This window comes from Triplophysa dalaica, chromosome 18, assembly GCF_015846415.1.
Source record: "Triplophysa dalaica isolate WHDGS20190420 chromosome 18, ASM1584641v1, whole genome shotgun sequence".
Classification (NCBI taxonomy): Eukaryota; Metazoa; Chordata; class Actinopteri; order Cypriniformes; family Nemacheilidae; genus Triplophysa; species Triplophysa dalaica.
Window position 1 is genome coordinate 11,010,472 of NC_079559.1, and position 10,630 is coordinate 11,021,101.

General features: G+C 39.6%; 1 protein-coding gene across 5 annotated transcripts in view; it reads right to left on the reverse strand.

Moving 5' to 3' along the window:
* slc20a2 (solute carrier family 20 member 2) overlaps window positions 1-9,502 on the reverse strand; it is a 32,349-nt gene extending 22,847 nt beyond the window's left edge. Inside the window, exons 1-2 of one of the 5 annotated variants that reach the window (XM_056772556.1) lie at window positions 9,111-9,502; window positions 8,019-8,079 (exon numbers count right to left, since the gene is read on the reverse strand). The gene's annotated coding sequence lies outside the window, so the exon portion shown is untranslated. Of the gene's footprint in view, window positions 1-367; window positions 494-8,018; window positions 8,080-9,110 lie in introns of those variants that run through there. The other 4 variants (XM_056772558.1, XM_056772554.1, XM_056772557.1 and 1 more) reach the window with 4 other exon arrangements.
* Between the last annotated feature and the right edge of the window lie 1,128 nt (window positions 9,503-10,630).

The following is a 10,630-nucleotide window of genomic DNA, read 5'->3' on the forward strand; positions in this document are numbered from 1 at the left end:
ACTGTAGTTTTATAGGATATGCAGATCCCATGACACAGACAAGTTGGGATGCAGAATAAACGTTTTGTCCCATTTCAAGCCCTTAAAAAAAACGTTCCTTATCTAGATCAATTTTAGGCTCTATTTCTCATTTAACCCATTTTGTCCGACAACTGTAAACTAAATAACAACAAAAACAAATGAAAGTGGGATATCAATATTGAATGTTTGATATAAATCTGCTACAAAGAGAGCAATAGAATTGGAACTGATTTCATACCCTCATACCAGTAATAAACGATTTCTTTCTTTCGTTTTTATTCTTTGGAACAATCGCTGCTTTCATCGTGATGAAATCATTATCATGTGCCCCTGCTTCACAACCCACCTCTTCTTCCAAACAAAAAACAGCCAGAACATGCAGAGCGCCGAAGCCCTTCCAGCACATCGCAGACCGCCCCACACACCACTGACTCTTGAGAGACGACTGCAGTCCCCGAACCGATCAAAGCATCCTCAGGTCATGCATCACTACAGCACAAAATAGCCAGACCTCCAGATACAAATCCTTCATTCGCTGATGAAACTGTAGCTAAAGGCGATAAACGCAGTTATTGGAGCTCCCTCTCAAACAAGAGCCGTCAGACGGGGTTGACAGTCTGTCAGACACTGTCATAAGCAATTCCGACTCATTTCTCTAACATGTACGCAGTATTGACTCACGGACCGAGCGCACTACCTGCATAATGTTATCCACTCAGTTTTATCAACTTGTTCTGCGGCATCAAGGTAGCAAAAACAAGTCTGTTCGGTCACAGGCATCATGGGAGATAATATAGGGGTGGTTAGAGAATGTAAATCTGCACACAAACAAAGGATACCCACAGCATGCAATTTGACTTCTTTTGACTTCTTTTGTTGTGACTGTGTAAAAAACAAACTGAAAAAACAAAATAAATCTCAACGTAGGAAATGTTTGTACAATGCTTACAGTATGTACAACTTCTCAGATGACATAACAAATGGGAGCCTGATATTTTCTATGAACGCAACGATTTGTTGTCTTTATGCATTGATTTATAATGACTGTAAGTCAAACACAGAACTCGTTTATCCTAAATGCAACATCCAACTTGCAGAAAGAAATCTGTAAAAAATCTGGCACAATAATGAGCTTTTTTAATTAAAGCTGTTTCTTGTATTTTAAATCTTGCACTGCATTGTGTTGTTTAAGGGTCAACAAAAATGTCAACAAAATGAATGTATAATACCCTAGCAAAAATGATTAGTACATTTTTCAACAGTGTACAATGTCAGGGTTTGTTGCTGTTTTTCGGATCAGTGTGAATTATCTTTAAGACACGCAGATATCTATAAATTAAAATATATGTACGTTGGTTAAATGTGCTGCATTTAGACAGGCTATTCCTCAAACATTCATCCTTCCTACGGCTCCTCAACATCTCATGTCTGGTTTTGCCTCAGGAACAACGATTACCATAACCTGCAAATGACAGCTCTCCTACAACGTCGCTCTAGTCTCAGGATAAACTTGCCTTAAAGCAGGCGTAACAAAAAGGTTTCTGCCAATCTCATATTAATCTTGAGTACCTATAGAGTAGTACTGCATACTTCGTATCTTCGAAGAGTATTTAGTTTGATCACATTTATAAAAGAGAGATACAGCTTAACGATTGTTTCCGAAATCATACAGCGTGTGCGGGGGGGGAGGGGTAGGCTGAACTCAAGCACATTGTCAACAAAACACAGACAGTTTTCACACTGTTCACATCAGTTTCACACACAGCATGCGGTTCATGTCCGGCATCTTTTAGCGCAGGGATGGCTCCATATATCAGTTTCAAACAATCTTCAAATCTAGCGTTATATCCAACGTTTATATAACATTCATCACCCAAATGCAGTGAAAAAACAAACACCTGAACTTCGAACGTTTGCTCTCTCTCTCTCCTACTTACGAGTGAAAGTGACGTCTGCACATGCTCCTTCTCCCGGTCTTCTGTGGCCGTGCCGCGTGCTTTTCCGGGAGAATTGTCCAATAAGGGACTAAGAAAAGTTGTTATGAAACAGCTTTATTAAGTTCGGAAAAAACTTTACGAAATCTGTACGATTGCTTGGGGAGTCTATCGAGAACAGGAATACAACGTAATACGTCCAACTCGTTTTTTGACAAGTTGACAAAGTTAAGCATGAGAAGACAGCACGTTTAACATTGTAAAGAAGTCAGAATGCATGATACATAGTTGCAGGGCTGCTTTAAGACATTGACATGTCGTTGGCATTACTTATTCTTTCATTTCAAAAATAACTCGTAGAGGTCAGACTAAAATGCATTTAATCCCTCATCACGCTTATATGATAAAATGAGCACTTTGTCATTCCTTTTAAAACGTTACTTGAATTTGCATAAATCCTCACTTTTGAGTCAAACTGAAAACCAATGAAGCTAAATAAACTATTCCCACCCTAACTTTTCGGTTTGCAAATATAAAGTTAATCACATGCATCATGCCTCAATGAACAGCCCAAAATAGCCCACAATGAAGCATATAATACTTCCTTTACCACCCCCAACAGAGACATTGACGGTTTCAAATGTCTGCCAATAGCTGCTCTCGTCCTGATAGCAGGGTGCTCACTTCCTAAGTGATAGCCTGACCCTAGGGTGCTGGAAATAGTCGTGACACATGAGGCCGTAGAGAAAAAGACCGCAACCAGCTGTCCGCATATATATTCTATCATTAACTGTAATACACACAAAACAGGCTCACAGGAATACGAACGAGGAGGAACGGCAGACAGACACCCTCTTGTGTGTGTTAAGTATCACTCCTGCGTTAGTGCCAAATGGTAATTTGATATTTTTAGATGGGCACTTTGCTGTTTCTATGGTGTTTGTGTGAGTAATGAGTGCTTTGGTGGACCATTAAGGAAAATGTTATTTTAAAGCCTCCCGTCCATGTTTCCCAGCTTGAATGTGTTGGAACGCTAAGGTGTTACGCTGTTAAATGTCGTTCTACCACGCAGCTCTCAGCGGGATAAATGTCCTAAGAAGACCTGGAAATGGTTGAGAAATGCCAATGAAGTAACTTTGTGCTATTGATTTACCCAATCTGTCATTACAAACCCAGTGAAATAATTTTTTAAAGGCAACAGTATTCTTTCATAAGGCAATGCATTTCTTTTTAAAGGGGAGGTCTAATTTTTGATCTAAAAAACATCTGCCTAGTTGCAACGCCCAAGTTCACAGAAATATTTTCTTTAAGAGAATGTATAACAATGTCCCACTTATAATAAAAAAAAATTATTATAATGTTTGTTGTAAATAGTTTATCAGTGAGGGTCATTCTCATTTTAAAATTTGGGTGCCCTCATAATCTTTAAAATCGGAAATTGACTTTCCTTCCTATAATGACTATCCATCTTAAATGACGTATGTTAGAGGACTTGGGCGGAGCTTTTGTTAACTCCTCCCCTTCAACTGTCAGTCTGCTGCCAGTTCCATTTCAAAATGCAACAGCTGTTTTATACATCCAATCAAATTGCAGAGAAAGACGAAAGCCACGCCCACTATTTTCCTCATTGCAAATTCAATTGCCTTCAGAAATTAAAAACTAACTAGAAGTAAAACTATCGCAACTTCCGGTTCACGGGACTTTAAAGACTAAGACTATTCGTTGGGACTACAAAAACTTTTTTCTGGGTAAGTGACATCATGAACCCCAAAATATACATAGACCCTGCCCCCTGGAACAAGGATAGTTAAATGGGTGAGACATCTCAACACACATTCCAAGCTGTATACCATTCACAAAAGACTGTCTCAGCTTAACTTTAAATTCATTAAGGACGAGACAAAGGCAGTTTGTCAAATTTGCGATTTGATGATTTTTATGTTATCAAAACAACACAAATGCAATTAATGAAAGATGCTTTCCGCTGTTCGGTCTGCGCACGTTGCATGATGTCCGACAAACCTAATATTTGGAGCAGTTTGGGACCCGGTAAGGACCTAGGTTGCAGGAACATAATAAAAATGCAAACAGACAGACAGACACCGATATTCTTGCCTTTATTACAGAGAAGATTGTGTTCAGCCCCCTCCCTCTGAATATTTGGTGTTGATTACTTCGAAGCTCAAAAAAATGGTATTCGGACCAGCCCTAAATCCAACACAACACAACACAAACTTTTAAACCTTTGAACCTATTAATTTCATTTCATTTAAGTCATTATGATTACTACCAAATTGTAAGTTAGTGCGACCAACAGAGAAAGTGGGTCGCGTGGAAAATTAGTTTAGAGCCCTGTTTACCTAATAAGGTAAACTAGCTAATAAACTAGTGTATTGCTGTAGCTGCAGGGCTCAACGCTAAGGATTTTTTGACTCGCCCAGGCAGTGATTAAAATTTGTACTTGCTTGCTTTGCCAACAATTTCACTGGCCCTGCCACAAAAATATAAAATAGTTGTTGTTATGGTTGTTTTTGACCTATCGTGTTGTCTTGTATTCTAATTAGCATTTACACAACATCCTTGGGACCCATCATACGGGCACACGGCTTCTCGTATCACTGTTATGCTGACGACACCTAGATTTACATCTCGTTTCACCCAGACGATACCACTGTAAAAGCTCGCATTACAGCCTGCCCAGAAGACAACTCAGCTTTGATGAAAGAGCATCACCTCCAGCTGAACCCTTATAAGACAGAACCACTCGTGTTTCCGGCACACCCCACGGTGCAACACGATCTCAACATCCAACTTGGCAAAACCACAATCACTCCTACCAAAACAGCCAGGAACCTCCAAGTAATATTTGAAAAACAGCTGTCCATCTATGATTGCATTGCAAAGACAACGTGGTCATGCCGATCTCCTTCATTCAACATTAGAAATGTTAGACCCTATCTCTCAGAGTATGCGGCACGACTCCTTGTGCAGGCCTTGGTAATCTCAAGGTTGGATTACTGCAATGCTCTCCTTGCTGGTCTTCCTGCAAAGGCTATCAAACCAGTCCAGCTGGTTCAGAACGCAGCAGAACGCCTCGTCTTCCAACAGCCCAAAAGGGCTCAGGTGACAGCCCTTTTCATCCATCTCCACTCGCTACCGGTTCAAGCCTGTATCAGATTCAAGTCACTTATGCTTGCCTACAGGACTATCAATGGATCTGCACCGGCATACTTACACTCCTACACCCCATCAAGAACCCTGCGTTCAGCAAACCAGCGGCGTCTTGTATTGCCTTCTCATAAGGGCAGTAAATCGCTTTCCCGCTCATTATCCTTCACAACTCTTTCCTGGAGGAACATTCTTCCTAACTCAGTCGACCACATCTCTCACAAAATTCTAAAACTACTTAAAACTCATCTATCCTGTGAATGCTTGACAGAAAAAAATACACTCTCTTTCACTCAACAAGTATTGGTCTAGCTTTTGTTGAAACTAGTAAACTATCACCTATTGTATTATTGCCCCTGTATGACATATCGCTTATTGCTCCCTGAACTCTCTCTAAGTCGCTTTGGATAAAAGCGTCTGCTAAATGACTACATGTAAAAAATGTAAATGTAGCAAACTTATCTGACACCAAAATTCAGTGGCGTAACTTTGTTCTGAAAAGTGGTGGGGAACGAGATGACAAAAACAATACTTTAATAAATTGTTTCTGTAATAACTCGTTGAGAATATTTATCAATTATAGTGGGCGGTAGATATGTGTGGATCAGCTCAAATGTCACCAGAATCCGCTGCTTCAAACAAATCAGTATCTATAATTTTCTCTGATCTAGATATCTGCAGCAACCATCACATTATTCATTCCATTTCTAATTCTTTGTTTTTAAGCCTGATGTCAGTGGATCATTCGTTTTTAACCGCAGCTTTCATGATGTTTAAGCTAATTAGCCCATCTCTGATCAATAATAAGCTGATCTTAGGCTGCTTTTAAATAAACACTTTTATTTATTAAACAAAAGTTTGGCTTTGCTCAGATTTGCCTCCATTACAATGTTCCTTACATCTATAAACTATAAAGTTCCAACCCAGTCTCACGGCAGTTTGAGGCATAGACACAAAATTTGGAATATATTAATGCCAAGTCAAACATCGTCACTATAAAAATACTTTATTATCATGTAAATACATGAAAAGGTTTGAAGAATAGCGATAGAATATGACCATTGGCATTTCCTGGAACTAATCGTTCTCGTTCTGTTTCACATAATCAGAGTTTCTGTGCAAGGGCGCCCTCTGGCTTTCGGATGTGGCGGCATTTAACCAAAACTAATTGAAAAACTGAGAGCATAAGAATCACACGATATATCGCCCATCCCTAACCTTAGATTAACATTACAACCACCAACTGTGATTTTCAACTATCAATTAAATAAATTCTCCAACATCTCTTCTTTAATCTCGTTCTGGTCCGAGCTTTATTTCCTATGCTAGTCATAAAATAAAACTCAAGTCTTCTTATTTCGATGATATTTTGACATTTACAGCCAACTGTGTTCTACCAGCTTCATTCCAGTGCACTTCTAGTAAACTAGAGCAGCCTGTGGCTACTGCCGACCTGTCTTTACACATTGCCCTACATGGCATCCCAACAGAAAAGAGAACTACAATCATAATGATAACTCTGGATACGGACCTACATTTTATCCAAGCAGCAAAACAGACAAGCTCGCGTGGATGAAAGATTCCGTGACGACAGACGCGTGATAGACCTGGAGACTATGAGATGACAGTACATAGATTTTGTCCAGGGTCCCGGTGTGTGAACAGTGTCAGCATGTCATCTGGGACTGGTGCCAGTCACAGAGGAGTGATATTCAGACAACAGACAGACAAAAACGATCTTGACAAACAAACCCTCTCAAGCTCAGAACATTGTGGTTCACACTGTGAAAGACTTTGTTTCATGTCTAGAAGGACATGCAAGTAGAAGTGCTGCCAAATGGATTAATTGCGAAGAAAAAAGAAATGTCTGTGTTTATAACAAATATATATACAAACATTTATATTTTTATATTATTTACACTATGTTTAAATAAATATAAATATATATCATTCATATTTCTTAAATATATACTGTACATGCATGTTTATGCATTTACATATACATACAAATATAAATGCCACACAAATATTTTATAGACACAAATTTTTTTAATCGGTTAATCGCTTTAATCGGTTAACCGTGATAAATAGTGTTGGCCCTTTGTTAGGAAAACACACGTTTATGTGAAGACTCAATGAGGATTGATATTGGAATTAATCAAAGTCTAAACATGAAGCACCGTGTAAAACCATACACATTTCAGGCTTTTCATTTTAAACTGTTGTATCAACAATCTGACACTTAACGACACTTAACCTGCTCATAAATCTAACATGCCACTAATGCATTTATTTAAAAGCGCATTCATCTTCATGACGGCTAAATAAAGACGTTCAGCCTGTTCTAGTACATAACCCATAACATCACTATAACTTGTTTAGCAACATTTGTAAAATGTCGCGATTTCATAATAAATAAAAAAGTAATACGGTCACCTCTCAGCCTCCCGGTAATGCCACCTGCCTATTAAAGTAAGTGATTCTTTGTGGTGAGCCGCAAGGGATGCTGTTTGTTTTCCTGCACCTTCTGTTACAAGCGGTGCCATAACATGTTTATACATCTTCATAACGCCGTCATGTCCCCTTAAAGAAGAATTAGTCATTGTGTTTAAAAGAGCACCTCCCAAACAGTTCCTCACACATATCAATGACTTATTGTTCCTATAGTGCTGTCATGGGCCTGGCAAATGGGCATCTTGCCTTCCTTTGAGAATACCGACCGGACAGCCAAATGTTGTCGGGGATACACACAAGGCTGCGTTGTGAGTACTGGCATTCAAAGCTCAGAGGGAGCGTATGGAAAGTATTGTGAGAATACCAACAGGGTGCATGGAAGATGGGTAAGTCACTCCCTGGAAAACTCGGCTTCATCTTTTAATTAAAGGTATAACTCACCCCTGTGCCGTCCCGACCCCGGAGTTCCTCTCTGACACCTTAGATAAAAAGAGCGATGTGTCTGTCACAAAATGAAAAGATGTATCATCAAAAGCTTTCCTTTGCACGAGTTCAGGTTAAATGAAGTATTTATTAATAAACTGAATATATTTTGAATAAATTGCCAAGACAAAATAAGGGCAAATTCATAAGAACCTGACCACATCTTCTTTTATGAAACACTCAGCAAACATGTATCTGATCTAGGCCCTGATGCATAAACACAGAGTGGCTTTTGCTGTCTGATTCTATCAGGACATGTACAGAGAGCACATGTAGAGAGGGTATGTGACACCTTCCATGCATGATCGTTTGGTATTCAGTATAAGTATTCAGTCCATTCATATCTGCAATAAAATGTGAGAACTCAACATATGAACTCATGTGTTAGAGCAATATGGCGTATTTAGATAAAAGGACAAATATCTGACATGCCACAGAATCACATATCAGCCTAAACGATGTAAAAGGAGCATACATGCTCAATATTTAAATTCGTGTTATGCTCAAACCAAGAGCAGCTTGTGTCAACAACTGCACTATGACTTAATATGCAAAGTCAATATAAAGGGTGTGGACGCATTGATTTTACACGCTTACCATCAACCCTATCAAACGTCTTTTGGTGACTTAACTCCTAACGTTACATTTTGTTATGGCACTTGAAACGAGTTTATAGTAAATCAATATTGTTACAACAAACAATCACGTGTCTTACCGCAGCGTGTCCTCGGGTCTTACGTTTCCCGACCTCATCACAAACAAATTATTCCGAACAAACAAATCCGGAAAAGAGTTGTCACAACCATGAAACCAACACGTAAAATACCTTCACAGTAACACAAATCCCACCCCTGATATCTCCTAATACACAACCACTTTATTTAGACAATAACCTAACGTCTCAATGGCACGTAGCCACACTCATGACACTAAAGACCGGGCCTTTTATCATTCCTGAGCGCGTGCTTCATATAGAAATATTCCCCACAGCGTGGAGCTGATCCAATGACGAATTATTGACTGCTTGACAGTGGGAATGATGCGACTCACCGAGATGAGAAATCAGACCTCCGGAGGGGCTTTTGTACCCCGGGTGATCGATCCGACAGCCCCGCAAATGAAAGCGAATGTTCGGTGTTGAGATTCCTAAACGTTGCCTGTAGCTCCGGCGACCATGTTTGTCCGACTGACTGAGTGACTGTTGCTGCTGTGCATCCGGGCGCTTGTGGGATCAGGGGGGCAGGAGCTTTCCGTGTACGGGGAAAAACGGGAAAGAATCAGTGGAAGACAAGCCTGGTGTAATATATTCCACTTTACTTAAGTGTCAATCAAAAAAGCTGGCATTATATTAGCCTTATTTGGTGTTATTTCCTGTGGGGGATCTGCATTATTCATCTGGGAGAGGAGCTCGAGATGCAGAGAGGTTTAATGCGATGTTTTGCGCACAACATCGATTCGGTATTTTCGTATTTGCGCACAATTAGGATACAAACAAGGTCGATATGAGTATATTATTCGGGATATGAACGTTTTTTTCGTCTCGATGTGGGCTGGTATGCGCGATATACGTACTGTTGCGTAACATCCTTCGCGAGTTCTCGCCTGATGCGCGCGCCACGTGACACGTTGAGGAGAGAAACAAAGCGAAGCTGAGCTCATTGACATTGTTTCACAGATAATAATAACAAGTGATTTTTTCGATCTTTTCTCGATGTCTCAATCCGAATGACCGATTTGTGCCATCCGTTTTAATAGATAAATTGGGTGCAGGAAAGGCATGATTTAAACAACGCCGCAAAAAAAATATTTTTTATATCAAATTCACCACAAAAAAAGTAACGATTAATTATTGCACACATTTTAAACAATTTGTCAGTCCACAAAATTAGCATGCACCGTAAGGTAAGATTAAAATAGACGCATTTACAAAGCACCCAAAATGCCAATGTTGGTGAACAGCGACCTCTGTCGGTTCGTCGGGTTAACGCCTAACTAATACAAAATATCATTGAAGACCGCAAACCGATCCAACTCGCACAAAACATCTCACTTGGGTCTTATAACAAGCCGGTTGCCAAGGACTGTGTAATGAGGCAGAACATATTTAATACACCCAATTCAGTTTAAGGTATTTCTGAGGGGGCAGTCAAACAAGGCCTTTTTGTGAGAATCCTGGAACGACAACACTATTCTGCAGTTAATACGCAGTTCTTCACTTTAGTACTGTGTTTTCTGCCAATAAATAGTACAGAAGGGGTAACAGAGAGATGTTTGATACATTTTCGTTATTCAGACTAGCTAATAAATGAGACCTAAGGGCATGAGCTTGGGGGAAATGTCACTAGATGGCGTTAAACTGTTATTTCCTTCAGTCTTGCGATGGAGGATGTGGTTATTACTCAAATATGAATAAAAAACAGCTTTAATGAAAAATGGCACCCGGCAGTTATTACTTTTACCTTTTTATAATAAATAGAGTAAACTGAGTTGAGGCTATGTGCCATCATATTATTATCATTGATAAATATTTGCGACAGTTAAGCCACAGAACTAAATCAGATCTCTCCTGC